Here is a 14,433-nt window from a genome sequence, read left to right on the forward strand (position 1 = left end):
TACTGTGTAAAGTAAAAACATTTTGTCTTGTCATAAGATGAACATTAGAACATTATATGAATTTCATATAAAAATAAATTTTCATAGATTTTATTTTATCTTTTCCATGCGACACGTACGTTTTAGATTTCTCGCACTTAGTTTGCTTGATTTATATGACAATAAACTTAATATTTTTCAATATTTGATGTTATTAATTTAATTAATACAGGAAACACAGAACATTTTGAGCTACAAACTTTAAATTATACATGATTCTATCGATTAACAAAGGTACCAAAGTACAACAAAGGTTTTACAATTTTAAGAATTTTTAATTTTAAGTCATGCTTCCTTTATTTTATATTTAGTGACATAATTTATTCAACGATAACATTCAATTACAATCGTAAATTAATACAAATATTAACGAACAAATTCCCCTGATTGTCTTCCTGTCTGAAATATTAATGCTTTCTGCAGTATTAAGGACTATATGAGATGGAATTAAACACAACTGTTATGCAAATGGAATGCTCTAACCCACCAGTTCCTTTCAAAATGCATCCATAATAACATAGGATCGAACCGAGAAAATACATCCATAATAATATAGCATCGACCGTGCAAATACAGCCATAATAATATAGCATCGAACCGAGCAAATACATCCATAATAATATAGCATCGACCGTGCAAATACAGCCATCATAAGATAGCATCGAACCGAGCAAAGACAGTCATAATAATATAGCATCGACCGTGCAAATACAGCCATAATAATATAGCATCGACCGTGTAAATACAGCCATAATAATATAGCATCGACCGTGCAAATACATCCATAATAATATAGCATCTACCGTGCAAATACATCTATATTAATATAGCATCGACAGTGCAAATACATCTATAATAATATAGCATCGATAGTGCAAATACATCCATAATAATAAAGCATCGACCGTGCAAATATAGCCATAATAATATAGCATCGACCGTGCAAAAACAGCCATAATAATATAGTATCGAACCGAGCAAATACAGCCATAATAATATAGCATCGAACCCAGCAAATACAGTCATAATAATATAGCATCGAACCGAGCAAATATATCCATAATAATATAGCATCGACCGTGCAAATGCATCCACAATAATATAGCATCGACCGTGCAAATACAGCCATAATAATATAGCATCGTCCGTGCAAATATATCCATAATAATATAGTATAGCATCGACCCGTGCATATACATCCATAACAATATAGCATCGACCATGCAAATACATCCATCATAATATAGTATAGCATCGACCCGTGCATATACAGCCATAAAAATATAGCATCGATCGTGCAAATACATCCATCATAATATAGTATAGCATCGACCCGTGCATATACATCCATAACAATATAGCATCGACCGTGCAAATACATCCATCATAATAAAGTATAGCATCGACCGTGCATATACAGCCATAAAAATATAGCATCGTCCGTGCAAATATATCCATAATAATATAGTATAGCATCGACCCGTGCATATACATCCATAACAATATAGCATCGACCGTGCAAATACATCCATAATAATAAAGTATAGCATCGACCGTGCATATACATCCATAACAATATAGCATCGACCGTGCAAATACATCCATAATAATATAGTATAGCATCGACCCGTGCATATACAGCCATAAAAATAAAGTACAACAAAGGTTTTACAATTTTACGAATTTTTAATTTTAAGTCATGCTTCCTTTATTTCATATTTAGTGACATAATTTATTCAACGATAACATTCAATTACAATCGTAAATTAATACAAATATTAACGAACAAATTCCCCTGATTGTCTTCCTGTCTGAAATATTAATGCTTTCTGCAGTATTAAGGACTATATGAGATGGAATTAAACACAACTGTTATTCAAATGGAATGCTCTAACCCACCAGTTCCTTTCAAAATGCATCCATAATAACATAGGATCGAACCGAGAAAATACATCCATAATAATAAAGCATCGACCGTGCAAATACAGCCATAATAATATAGCATCGAACCGAGCAAATACATCCATAATAATATAGCATCGACCGTGCAAATACAGCCATCATAAGATAGCATCGAACCGAGCAAAGACAGTCATAATAATATAGCATCGACCGTGCAAATACAGCCATAATAATATAGCATCGACCGTGTAAATACAGCCATAATAATATAGCATCGACCGTGCAAATACAGCCATAATTAGATGGCATCGACAGAACAAATACATCCATAATAATATAGCATCGAACCGAGCAAATACATCCATAATAATATAGCATCTACCGTGCAAATACAGCCATAATAATATAGCATCGACCGTGCAAATACATCTATGATAATATAGCATCGACCGTGCAAATACATCTATACTAATATAGCATCGACAGTGCAAATACATCTATAATAATATAGCATCGACAGTGCAAATACATCCATAATAATAAAGCATCGACCGTGCAAATATAGCCATAATAATATAGCATCGACCGTGCAAAAACAGCCATAATAATATAGTATCGAACCGAGCAAATACAGCCATAATAATATAGCATCGAACCCAGCAAATACAGTCATAATAATATAGCATCGAACCAAGCAAATATCCATAATAATATAGCATCGACCGTGCAAATGCATCCACAATAATATAGCATCGACCGTGCAAATACAGCCATAATAATATAGCATCGTCCGTGCAAATATATCCATAATAATATAGTATAGCATAGACCCGTGCATATACAGCCATAAAAATATAGCATCGATCGTGCAAATACATCCATCATAATATAGTATAGCATCGACCCGTGCATATACATCCATAACAATATAGCATCGACCGTGCAAATACATCCATCATAATAAAGTATAGCATCGACCGTGCATATACAGCCATAAAAATATAGCATCGTCCGTGCAAATATATCCATAATAATATAGTATAGCATCGACCCGTGCATATACATCCATAACAATATAGCATCGACCGTGCAAATACATCCATAATAATAAAGTATAGCATCGACCGTGCATATACATCCATAACAATATAGCATCGACCGTGCAAATACATCCATAATAATATAGTATAGCATCGACCCGTGCATATACAGCCATAAAAATAAAGTACAACAAAGGTTTTACAATTTTAAGAATTTTTAATTTTAAGTCATGCTTCCTTTATTTCATATTTAGTGACATAAAAAGTAAAATCACAAAAATACTGAACTCAGAGGAAAATCAATTCGGAAAGTCCATAATCACATGGCAAAATCAAATAACAAAACGCATCAAAAACGAATGGACAAGAACTGTCATATTCCTGACTTGGTACAGGCATTTTCAAATGTAGAAAATGGTGGATTGAACCTGGTTTTATAGCTAGCTAAACCTCTCACTTGTATGACAGTCGCATCAAATTCCATTATATAGTCACCGATGCGTGAACTCAACAAACAGACATAATTTATTCAACGATAACATTCAATTACAATCGTAAATTAATACAAATATTAACGAACAAATTCCCCTGATTGTCTTCCTGTCTGAAATATTAATGCTTTCTGCAGTATTAAGGACTATATGAGATGGAATTAAACACAACTGTTATTCAAATGGAATGCTCTAACCCACCAGTTCCTTTCAAAATGCATCCATAATAACATAGGATCGAACCGAGAAAATACATCCATAATAATAAAGCACCGACCGTGCAAATACAGCCATAATAATATAGCATCGAACCGAGCAAATACATCCATAATAATATAGCATCGACCGTGCAAATACAGCCATCATAAGATAGCATCGAACCGAGCAAAGACAGTCATAATAATATAGCATCGACCGTGCAAATACAGCCATAATAATATAGCATCGACCGTGTAAATACAGCCATAATAATATAGCATCGACCGTGTAAATACAGCCATAATTAGATGGCATCGACAGAACAAATACATCCATAATAATATAGCATCGAACCGAGCAAATACATCCATAATAATATAGCATCTACCGTGCAAATACAGCCATAATAATATAGCATCGACCGTGCAAATACATCTATGATAATATAGCATCGACCGTGCAAATACATCTAATTATATTAATATAGCATCGACAGTGCAAATACATCTATAATAATATAGCATCGATAGTGCAAATACATCCATAATAATAAAGCATCGACCGTGCAAATATAGCCATAATAATATAGCATCGACCGTGCAAAAACAGCCATAATAATATAGTATCGAACCGAGCAAATACAGCCATAATAATATAGCATCGAACCCAGCAAATACAGTCATAATAATATAGCATCGAACCGAGCAAATATATCCATAATAATATAGCATCGACCGTGCAAATGCATCCACAATAATATAGCATCGACCGTGCAAATACAGCAATAATAATATAGCATCGTCCGTGCAAATATATCCATAATAATATAGTATAGCATCGACCCGTGCATATACATCCATAACAATATAGCATCGACCATGCAAATACATCCATCATAATATAGTATAGCATCGACCGTGCATATACAGCCATAAAAATATAGCATCGATCGTGCAAATACATCCATCATAATATAGTATAGCATCGACCGATGCATATACATCCATAACAATATAGCATCGACCGTGCAAATACATCCATCATAATAAAGTATAGCATCGACCGTGCATATACAGCCATAAAAATATAGCATCGTCCGTGCAAATATATCCATAATAATATAGTATAGCATCGACCCGTGCATATACATCCATAACAATATAGCATCGACCGTGCAAATACATCCATAATAATAAAGTATAGCATCGACCGTGCATATACATCCATAACAATATAGGATCGACCGTGCAAATACATCCATAATAATATAGTATAGCATCGACCCGTGCATATACAGCCATAAAAATAAAGTACAACAAAGGTTTTACAATTTTAAGAATTTTTAATTTTAAGTCATGCTTCCTTTATTTCATATTTAGTGACATAATTTATTCAACGATAACATTCAATTACAATCGTAAATTAATACAAATATTAACGAACAAATTCCCCTGATTGTCTTCCTGTCTGAAATATTAATGCTTTCTGCAGTATTAAGGACTATATGAGATGGAATTAAACACAACTGTTATTCAAATGGAATGCTCTAACCCACCAGTTCCTTTCAAAATGCATCCATAATAACATAGGATCGAACCGAGAAAATACATCCATAATAATAAAGCATCGACCGTGCAAATACAGCCATAACAATATAGCATCGAACCGAGCAAATACATCCATAATAATATAGCATCGACCGTGCAAATACAGCCATCATAAGATAGCATCCAACCGAGCAAAGACAGTCATAATAATATAGCATCGACCGTGCAAATACAGCCATAATAATATAGCATCGACCGTGTAAATACAGCCATAATAATATAGCATCGACCGTGCAAATACAGCCATAATTAGATGGCATCGACAGATCAAATACATCCATAATAATATAGCATCGAACCGAGCAAATACATCCATAATAATATAGCATCTACCGTGCAAATACAGCCATAATAATATAGCATCGACCGTGCAAATACATCTATGATAATATAGCATCGACCGTGCAAATACATCTATACTAATATAGCATCGACAGTGCAAATACATCTATAATAATATAGCATCGACAGTGCAAATACATCCATAATAATAAAGCATCGACCGTGCAAATATAGCCATAATAATATAGCATCGACCGTGCAAAAACAGCCATAATAATATAGTATCGAACCGAGCAAATACAGCCATAATAATATAGCATCGAACCCAGCAAATACAGTCATAATAATATAGCATCGAACCAAGCAAATATCCATAATAATATAGCATCGACCGTGCAAATGCATCCACAATAATATAGCATCGACCGTGCAAATACAGCCATAATAATATAGCATCGTCCGTGCAAATATATCCATAATAATATAGTATAGCATCGACCCGTGCATATACAGCCATAAAAATATAGCATCGATCGTGCAAATACATCCATCATAATATAGTATAGCATCGACCCGTGCATATACATCCATAACAATATAGCATCGACCGTGCAAATACATCCATCATAATAAAGTATAGCATCGACCGTGCATATAAAGCCATAAAAATATAGCATCGTCCGTGCAAATATATCCATAATAATATAGTATAGCATCGACCCGTGCATATACATCCATAACAATATAGCATCGACCGTGCAAATACATCCATAATAATAAAGTATAGCATCGACCGTGCATATACATCCATAACAATATAGCATCGACCGTGCAAATACATCCATAATAATATAGTATAGCATCGACCCGTGCATATACAGCCATAAAAATAAAGTACAACAAAGGTTTTACAATTTTAAGAATTTTTAATTTTAAGTCATGCTTCCTTTATTTCATATTTAGTGACATAATTTATTCAACGATAACATTCAATTACAATCGTAAATTAATACAAATATTAACGAACAAATTCCCCTGATTGTCTTCCTGTCTGAAATATTAATGCTTTCTGCAGTATTAAGGACTATATGAGATGGAATTAAACACAACTGTTATTCAAATGGAATGCTCTAACCCACCAGTTCCTTTCAAAATGCATCCATAATAACATAGGATCGAACCGAGAAAATACATCCATAATAATAAAGCATCGACCGTGCAAATACAGCCATAATAATATAGCATCGAACCGAGCAAATACATCCATAATAATATAGCATCGACCGTGCAAATACAGCCATCATAAGATAGCATCGAACCGAGCAAAGACAGTCATAATAATATAGCATCGACCGTGCAAATACAGCCATAATAATATAGCATCGACCGTGTAAATACAGCCATAATAATATAGCATCGACCGTGCAAATACAGCCATAATTAGATGGCATCGACAGAACAAATACATCCATAATAATATAGCATCGAACCGAGCAAATACATCCATAATAATATAGCATCTACCGTGCAAATACAGCCATAATAATATAGCATCGACCGTGCAAATACATCTATGATAATATAGCATCGACCGTGCAAATACATCTATACTAATATAGCATCGACAGTGCAAATACATCTATAATAATATAGCATCGACAGTGCAAATACATCCATAATAATAAAGCATCGACCGTGCAAATATAGCCATAATAATATAGCATCGACCGTGCAAAAACAGCCATAATAATATAGTATCGAACCGAGCAAATACAGCCATAATATTATAGCATCGAACCCAGCAAATACAGTCATAATAATATAGCATCGACCTTGCAAATACATCCATAATAATATAGCATCGACCGTGCAAATGCATCCACAATAATATATCATCGACCGTGCAAATACAGCCATAATGATATAGCATCGTCCGTGCAAATATATCCATAATAATATAGTATAGCATCGACCCGTGCATATACATCCATAACAATATAGCATAGACCATGCAAATACATCCATCATAATATAGTATAGCATCGACCGTGCATATACAGTCATAAAAATATAGCATCGGCCGTGCAAATACATCCATCATAATATAGTATAGCATCGACCCGTGCATATACATCCATAACAATATAGCATCGACAGTGCAAATACATACATCATAATATAGTATAGCATCGACCGTGCATATACAGCCATAAAAATATAGCATCGTCCGTGCAAATATATCCATAATAATATAGTATAGCATCGACCCGTTCATATACATCCATAACAATATAGCATCGACCGTGCAAATACATCCATAATAATATAGTATAGCATCGATCCGTGCATATACATCCATAACAATATAGCATAGACCATGCAAATACATCCATCATAATATAGTATAGCATCGACCGTGCATATACAGTCATAAAAATATAGCATCGGCCGTGCAAATACATCCATCATAATATAGTATAGCATCGACCCGTGCATATACATCCATAACAATATAGCATCGACCGTACAAATACATACATCATAATATAGTATAGCATCGACCGTGCATATACAGCCATAAAATTATAGCATCGTCCGTGCAAATATATCCATAATAATATAGTATAGCATCGACCCGTTCATATACATCCATAACAATATAGCATCGACCGTGCAAATACATCCATAATAATATAGTAAAGCATCGACCCGTGCATATACATCCATAACAATATAGCATCGACCGCGCAAATACATCCATTATAATATAGTATAGCATCGACCGTGCATATACAGCCAAAAAAATATAGCATCGACCGTGCAAATACATCCATAATAATATAGCATCGACCGTGCAAATACAGCCATAATAATATAGCATCGACCTTGCAAATACAGCCATAATGATATAGCATCGACCGTGCAAATACATCCATAATAATATAGCATCGACCCGTGCAAATACAGCCATAATAATATAGCATCGACAGTGCAAATACATCCATAATGATATAGCATCGTCCGTGCAAATACATCCATAATAATATAGCATCGAACCGAGCAAATACAGCCATCATAATATAGCATCGACCGTGCAAATACATCCATAGTAATATAGTATCGAACCGAGCAAATACAGCCATCATAATATAGCATCGACCGTGGCAAATACAGCCATCATAATATAGCATCGACCCGTGCAAATACATCCATAGTAATATAGTATCGAACCGAGCAAATACAGCCATCATAATATAGCATCGACCGTGCAAATACATCCATAATAATATAGCATCGAACCGAGCAAATACAGCCATCATAATATAGCATCGACCGTGCAAATACATCCATAGTAATATAGTATCGAACCGAGCAAATACAGCCATCATAATATAGCATCGACCGTGGCAAATACAGCCATCATAATATAGCATCGACCCGTGCAAATACATCCATAGTAATATAGCATTGACCGTGCAAATATAGCTATAATAATATAGCATCGACCGTGCATATACATCTAGATCTATAATAATATAGCATCGATCGTGCTAATACATCCATAATAATATAGCATCGACCGTACAAATACATCCATAATAAAATAGCATCTACCCAGCAAATACAGCCATAATGATATAGCATCTACCGTGCAAATACAGCCATAATGATATAGCATCTATCGTGCAAATACAGTCATAATAATATAGCATCGGCTGTGCAAATGCATCCATAATAATATAGCACCAAACCAAACAAATACATTCATAATAATATAGCATCGAACCAAGCAAATACATCAACAATAATATAGCATCGACCGTGCAAATACATCAATAATAATAAAGCATCGACCGTGCAAATGCATCCACAATAATATATCATCGACCGTGCAAATACAGCCATAATAATATAGCATCGTCCGTGCAAATATATCCATAATAATATAGTATAGCATCGACCCGTGCATATACATCCATAACAATATAGCATAGACCATGCAAATACATCCATCATAATATAGTATAGCATCGACCGTGCATATACAGTCATAAAAATAAAGCATCGGCCGTGCAAATACATCCATCATAATATAGTATAGTATCGACCCGTGCATATACATCCATAACAATATAGCATCGACCGTGCAAATACATACATCATAATATAGTATAGCATCGACCGTGCATATACAGCCATAAAAATATAGCATCGTCCGTACAAATATATCCATAATAATATAGTATAGCATCGACCCGTTCATATACATCCATAACAAAATAGCATCGACCGTGCAAATACATCCATAATAATATAGTATAGCATCGACCCGTGCATATACATCCATAACAATATAGCATAGACCATGCAAATACATCCATCATAATATAGTATAGCATCGACCGTGCATATACAGTCATAAAAATATAGCATCGGCCGTGCAAATACATCCATCATAATATAGTATAGCATCGACCCGTGCATATACATCCATAACAATATAGCATCGACCGTGCAAATACATACATCATAATATAGTATAGCATCGACCGTGCATATACAGCCATAAAAATATAGCATCGTCCGTGCAAATATATCCATAATAATATAGTATAGCATCGACCCGTTTATATACATCCATAACAATATAGCATCGACCGTGCAAATACATCCATAATAATATAGTAAAGCATCGACCCGTGCATATACATCCATAACAATATAGCATCGACCGCGCAAATACATCCATTATAATATAGTATAGCATCGACCGTGCATAAACAGCCATAAAAATATAGCATCGACCGTGCAAATACATCCATAATAATATAGCATCGACCGTGCAAATACAGCCATAATAATATAGCATCGACCTTGCAAATACAGCCATAATGATATAGCATCGACCGTGCAAATACATCCATAATAATATAGCATCGACCCGTGCAAATACAGCCATAATAATATAGCATCGACAGTGCAAATACATCCATAATGATATAGCATCGTCCGTGCAAATACATCCATAATAATATAGCATCGAACCGAGCAAATACAGCCATCATAATATAGCATCGACCGTGCAAATACATCCATAGTAATATAGTATCGAACCGAGCAAATACAGCCATCATAATATAGCATCGACCGTGGCAAATACAGCCATCATAATATAGCATCGACCCGTGCAAATACATCCATAGTAATATAGTATCGAACCGAGCAAATACAGCCATCATAATATAGCATCGACCGTGCAAATACATCCATAATAATATAGTATCGAACCGAGCAAATACATCCATAATAATATAGCATCGAACCGAGCAAATACATCCATTATGAAATTTTATAAACAATTGATAAAATTGAAATTGGAACGACGAATGTGTCAAAGAGACAACAACCAAACAGAAGATAACAGCCGAAGGCCAATAAAAGGTTTGCAATGCAGCGAGAAAATCCCACACCCGGAGACGTGCTTAAGGTGGCCCCTAAACAAAAATGTATACTAGTTCAGTGATATGGAACGTCATACTAAACTCCACATATGAAAAAAAGAAACTAAAATTCAAATTCATACTGACTAGGGAAAAGGCGCAAACATGCGGTGGGGTTAAATGTGTGTGTTTTTATTTTTATATATCTCAACCCTCTCCCTATACCTCTAGCAAAGGTAGAAAAAAAACACAGACCAATACGCACATTAAAACTCTGTTTAAAAGAAGTCCGAGTACGATGTCAGAATAGGTAACTGTTGTGGGTCTTTATTTACTCCTTTGTTTTGATTGTTATTGTCTTGCTATTAAGCTTAATGATATAGATTTCAAGATCGAGGGAAAGGCAGTGTTCATTATTAGTATTAGCTATATTTAAAGATAGTTCATCAGGATAAATTTCTGCTTTTTGAATTTTTGTATCAGTTGTTGTTACGAAGAGTCTTTGTTGATTTTAGTAAAACAAATTGTAACGGAAATGTCAAAGAAACAACAACCAAACTTGTTGACGAGATGACAATTCTGTAGATTTCTTGATTACAAGAATGGTTTCGGATCCGGAAACCACTGGCTGAGTAAATATCACTATTAAATGATTCCAAAACTAAAACAAAACAGGCTGAAAATATATAAGGATCAATTGAAGTTCAAGAGTCAAAATAAACTATTATGAACTGTCGTGAAGTTCAAAGTTTTACACGAGACGATTTGGAATTTTTAAATCATCTACCAAAAACTGTAAACCCGAATTCAGAACTCATTACTTTTGATATTGTCAGCCTATACACAAATATCCCTCATGACTTAGGAATTACAGCTGTAGAATATTGGTTAGAAAATACGGAAAACGTCATTGAAAACAGATTAACAAAAGAATTTATCCTTGCATCTTTGAAACTCATACTAGAAAGAAATATTTTTTACTTTAACGTCACATACTATCATCAGAAAAAAAGGAACAGCTATGGGTACTAAAATGGCGCCTTCATATGCAACTTTGGTACTTGGATGTTTGGAACAATTATTATACGAAAAAATGGGTCACAAGTACGGAAATGAATTTGCCATTAACATACGTCAAAACTGGAAACGATTTCTTGATTGTTTTATAATTTGGAATTCAGATATATCTGTCTCAGATTTTCATTCTGATTTAAACTCTTTAAATCAACATGTGTGTTTCACTATTAACAGAAATGTCAGGGAAATGCCGTTTTTGAATATTTTGGTAATTATAACGAAAGACAATGAAATTGTCACAGATATCTTCTCTAAAGACACTGATAAAATTAAAAAAGGAAATGAGGAATGTGTCAAAGCGACAACAACCCGACCATAGAGCAAACAACCAAGGGTCTTCAATGTAGCGAGAAATTCCCGCACCCGTAGACGTCCAGCTGGCCCTTAAAAATATGTATACTAGTACAGTGATAATGAACGTCATACTAAACTCCGAATTATACACAAGAAACTAAAATTAAAATCATACAAGACAAACAAAGGCCATGCAGAGGCTCCTGACTTGGGACAGGCGCAAAATTGCGGCGGAGTTAAACATGTTGATGAGATCTCAACCCTCCCCTTATACCTCTGGCCAATGTAGAAAAGTAAACGCATAACAATACTTACATTAAAATTCAGTTCAAGAGAGTCCGATGACAGAAGATGTAACGACAGAAAATATATAAAATGGCAATAATACATAAAACCCAATAGACTACTAGCAGTTAACTGACATGCCAGCTCCAGACCTCAATTAAACTGATTGAAAGATTATGTCTTCATCATATGAATATCAGGCATAATCTCTCCCGTTAGGGGTTAGTATCATACTTTCATAAAATCTATCAGAAAAAAGTACACATATGTATCTAAATTTTTACTCAAACCATCCAAAACATGTAAAATTAAATATTACCTTTTAATCTAGCGTCAAGAATAATTAAAGAATAATTACTATTACAAGTACAGACATATTACGCAATAAAAGACAGGAAGAATTAAAAGCGTATTCAAAGAAGCAACAATACCCGGAACAAGAAATAAATTACGGAATTTAAAAGGCACTGACAAAAGGACCAATTGTAACAGAATCACGGCGATCCGAAACTACCGAGGAATCATCGAACAATTTAAACAAAATTATTCCGTTTGTCACAACTTATAATCCGCGAGATTATGACATATTTAGTTTCATGCGACAAATTGAAACAAATTTACACATAAGTGAAAGAATGGACAAAGTCTTACAGAAAAAGAAGATTATCAACAGCAAAAGACAGTCGAAAAGTCTGAAACGATATTTAACGTCTTCAAAATTTGACTTTAATGAAACTGTGACAGTTGTAAAAAAAAATGTACCGATAAACGATGTATGACTTGTCCAAATTTAATAGAAAAAAAGTTCAATTTATTTCAAAAATGGAAAGCATTTTACTGTTAAGCAAAATATGTCTTGTAAAAGTTTAAACGTCATCTATTCTCTCATATGTTCAAATTGTGAGGAATTCTATGTTGGAGAGACAAAAAATGAACTGCGGACTAGAATGACTTTACATAGACAGCAAACCAACCATGAAGATTTAACACTCATCAGGGCAAACGACCATTTCCATCGTTGTTCTAATGGACGATTTAAAATATTCCAATTGTATATGGTTAATCGTCAAAATGATTTTCTCCGTCCGGAGGAAGAAAGAAGAATTATTCATAAACATTCTCAACCCGGGATTAAATGATAAATGATATTCTAATTTTAACGTAACATTTTAAAGACTTAAAATGACATTAGTAGTCTCCCTTGTATTTGTTAACGTCATACTATTGTTAACGTCAATCAATTGTTTTATATATATACAAGTCACATTACTTGAAGATCTGCGAAAGCAGTGAAAGTACTAGTAAAAAAGTGATGCATTGAAACTGTTATTATCTTTTTCTTATATGTTACCAGCATACGGACATTACTTAAATTCTTCTAATATATATATGTAGATATATATTCTATTTCATTTACGGGGAGTTGATGCTCATCTTGTTTTATGCTTTATTCAATTCAGGCCTTTCTTTGTTACATAGTGCAGTGAGGCATCCTCTGTGAAATTTAAAATATTGAGCATGCACTAAATTTTTGCTAAATATTTTCATATTGCAATGTTTGTGCATACTGATAGAATCTTGAGTTCGATTGCATGGTCATAGTTTTCATCAACTCTTAACAAAATGTTTGTCTTTCACAGATGAATCATTCCTGAAATTATCTCTTGATACTACACTAGGAGTCTTCCTGATAATAGCTATCAAAGGTACCAGGCTTATAATTGAACCTGGCAGACGCACGTTTCGTCTAGATAACCCCCATCAGTGACGCTCAGAT

The sequence above is a fragment of the Mytilus galloprovincialis genome, chromosome 13 (assembly GCF_965363235.1).
Source record: "Mytilus galloprovincialis chromosome 13, xbMytGall1.hap1.1, whole genome shotgun sequence".
NCBI lineage: Eukaryota > Metazoa > Mollusca > Bivalvia > Mytilida > Mytilidae > Mytilus > Mytilus galloprovincialis.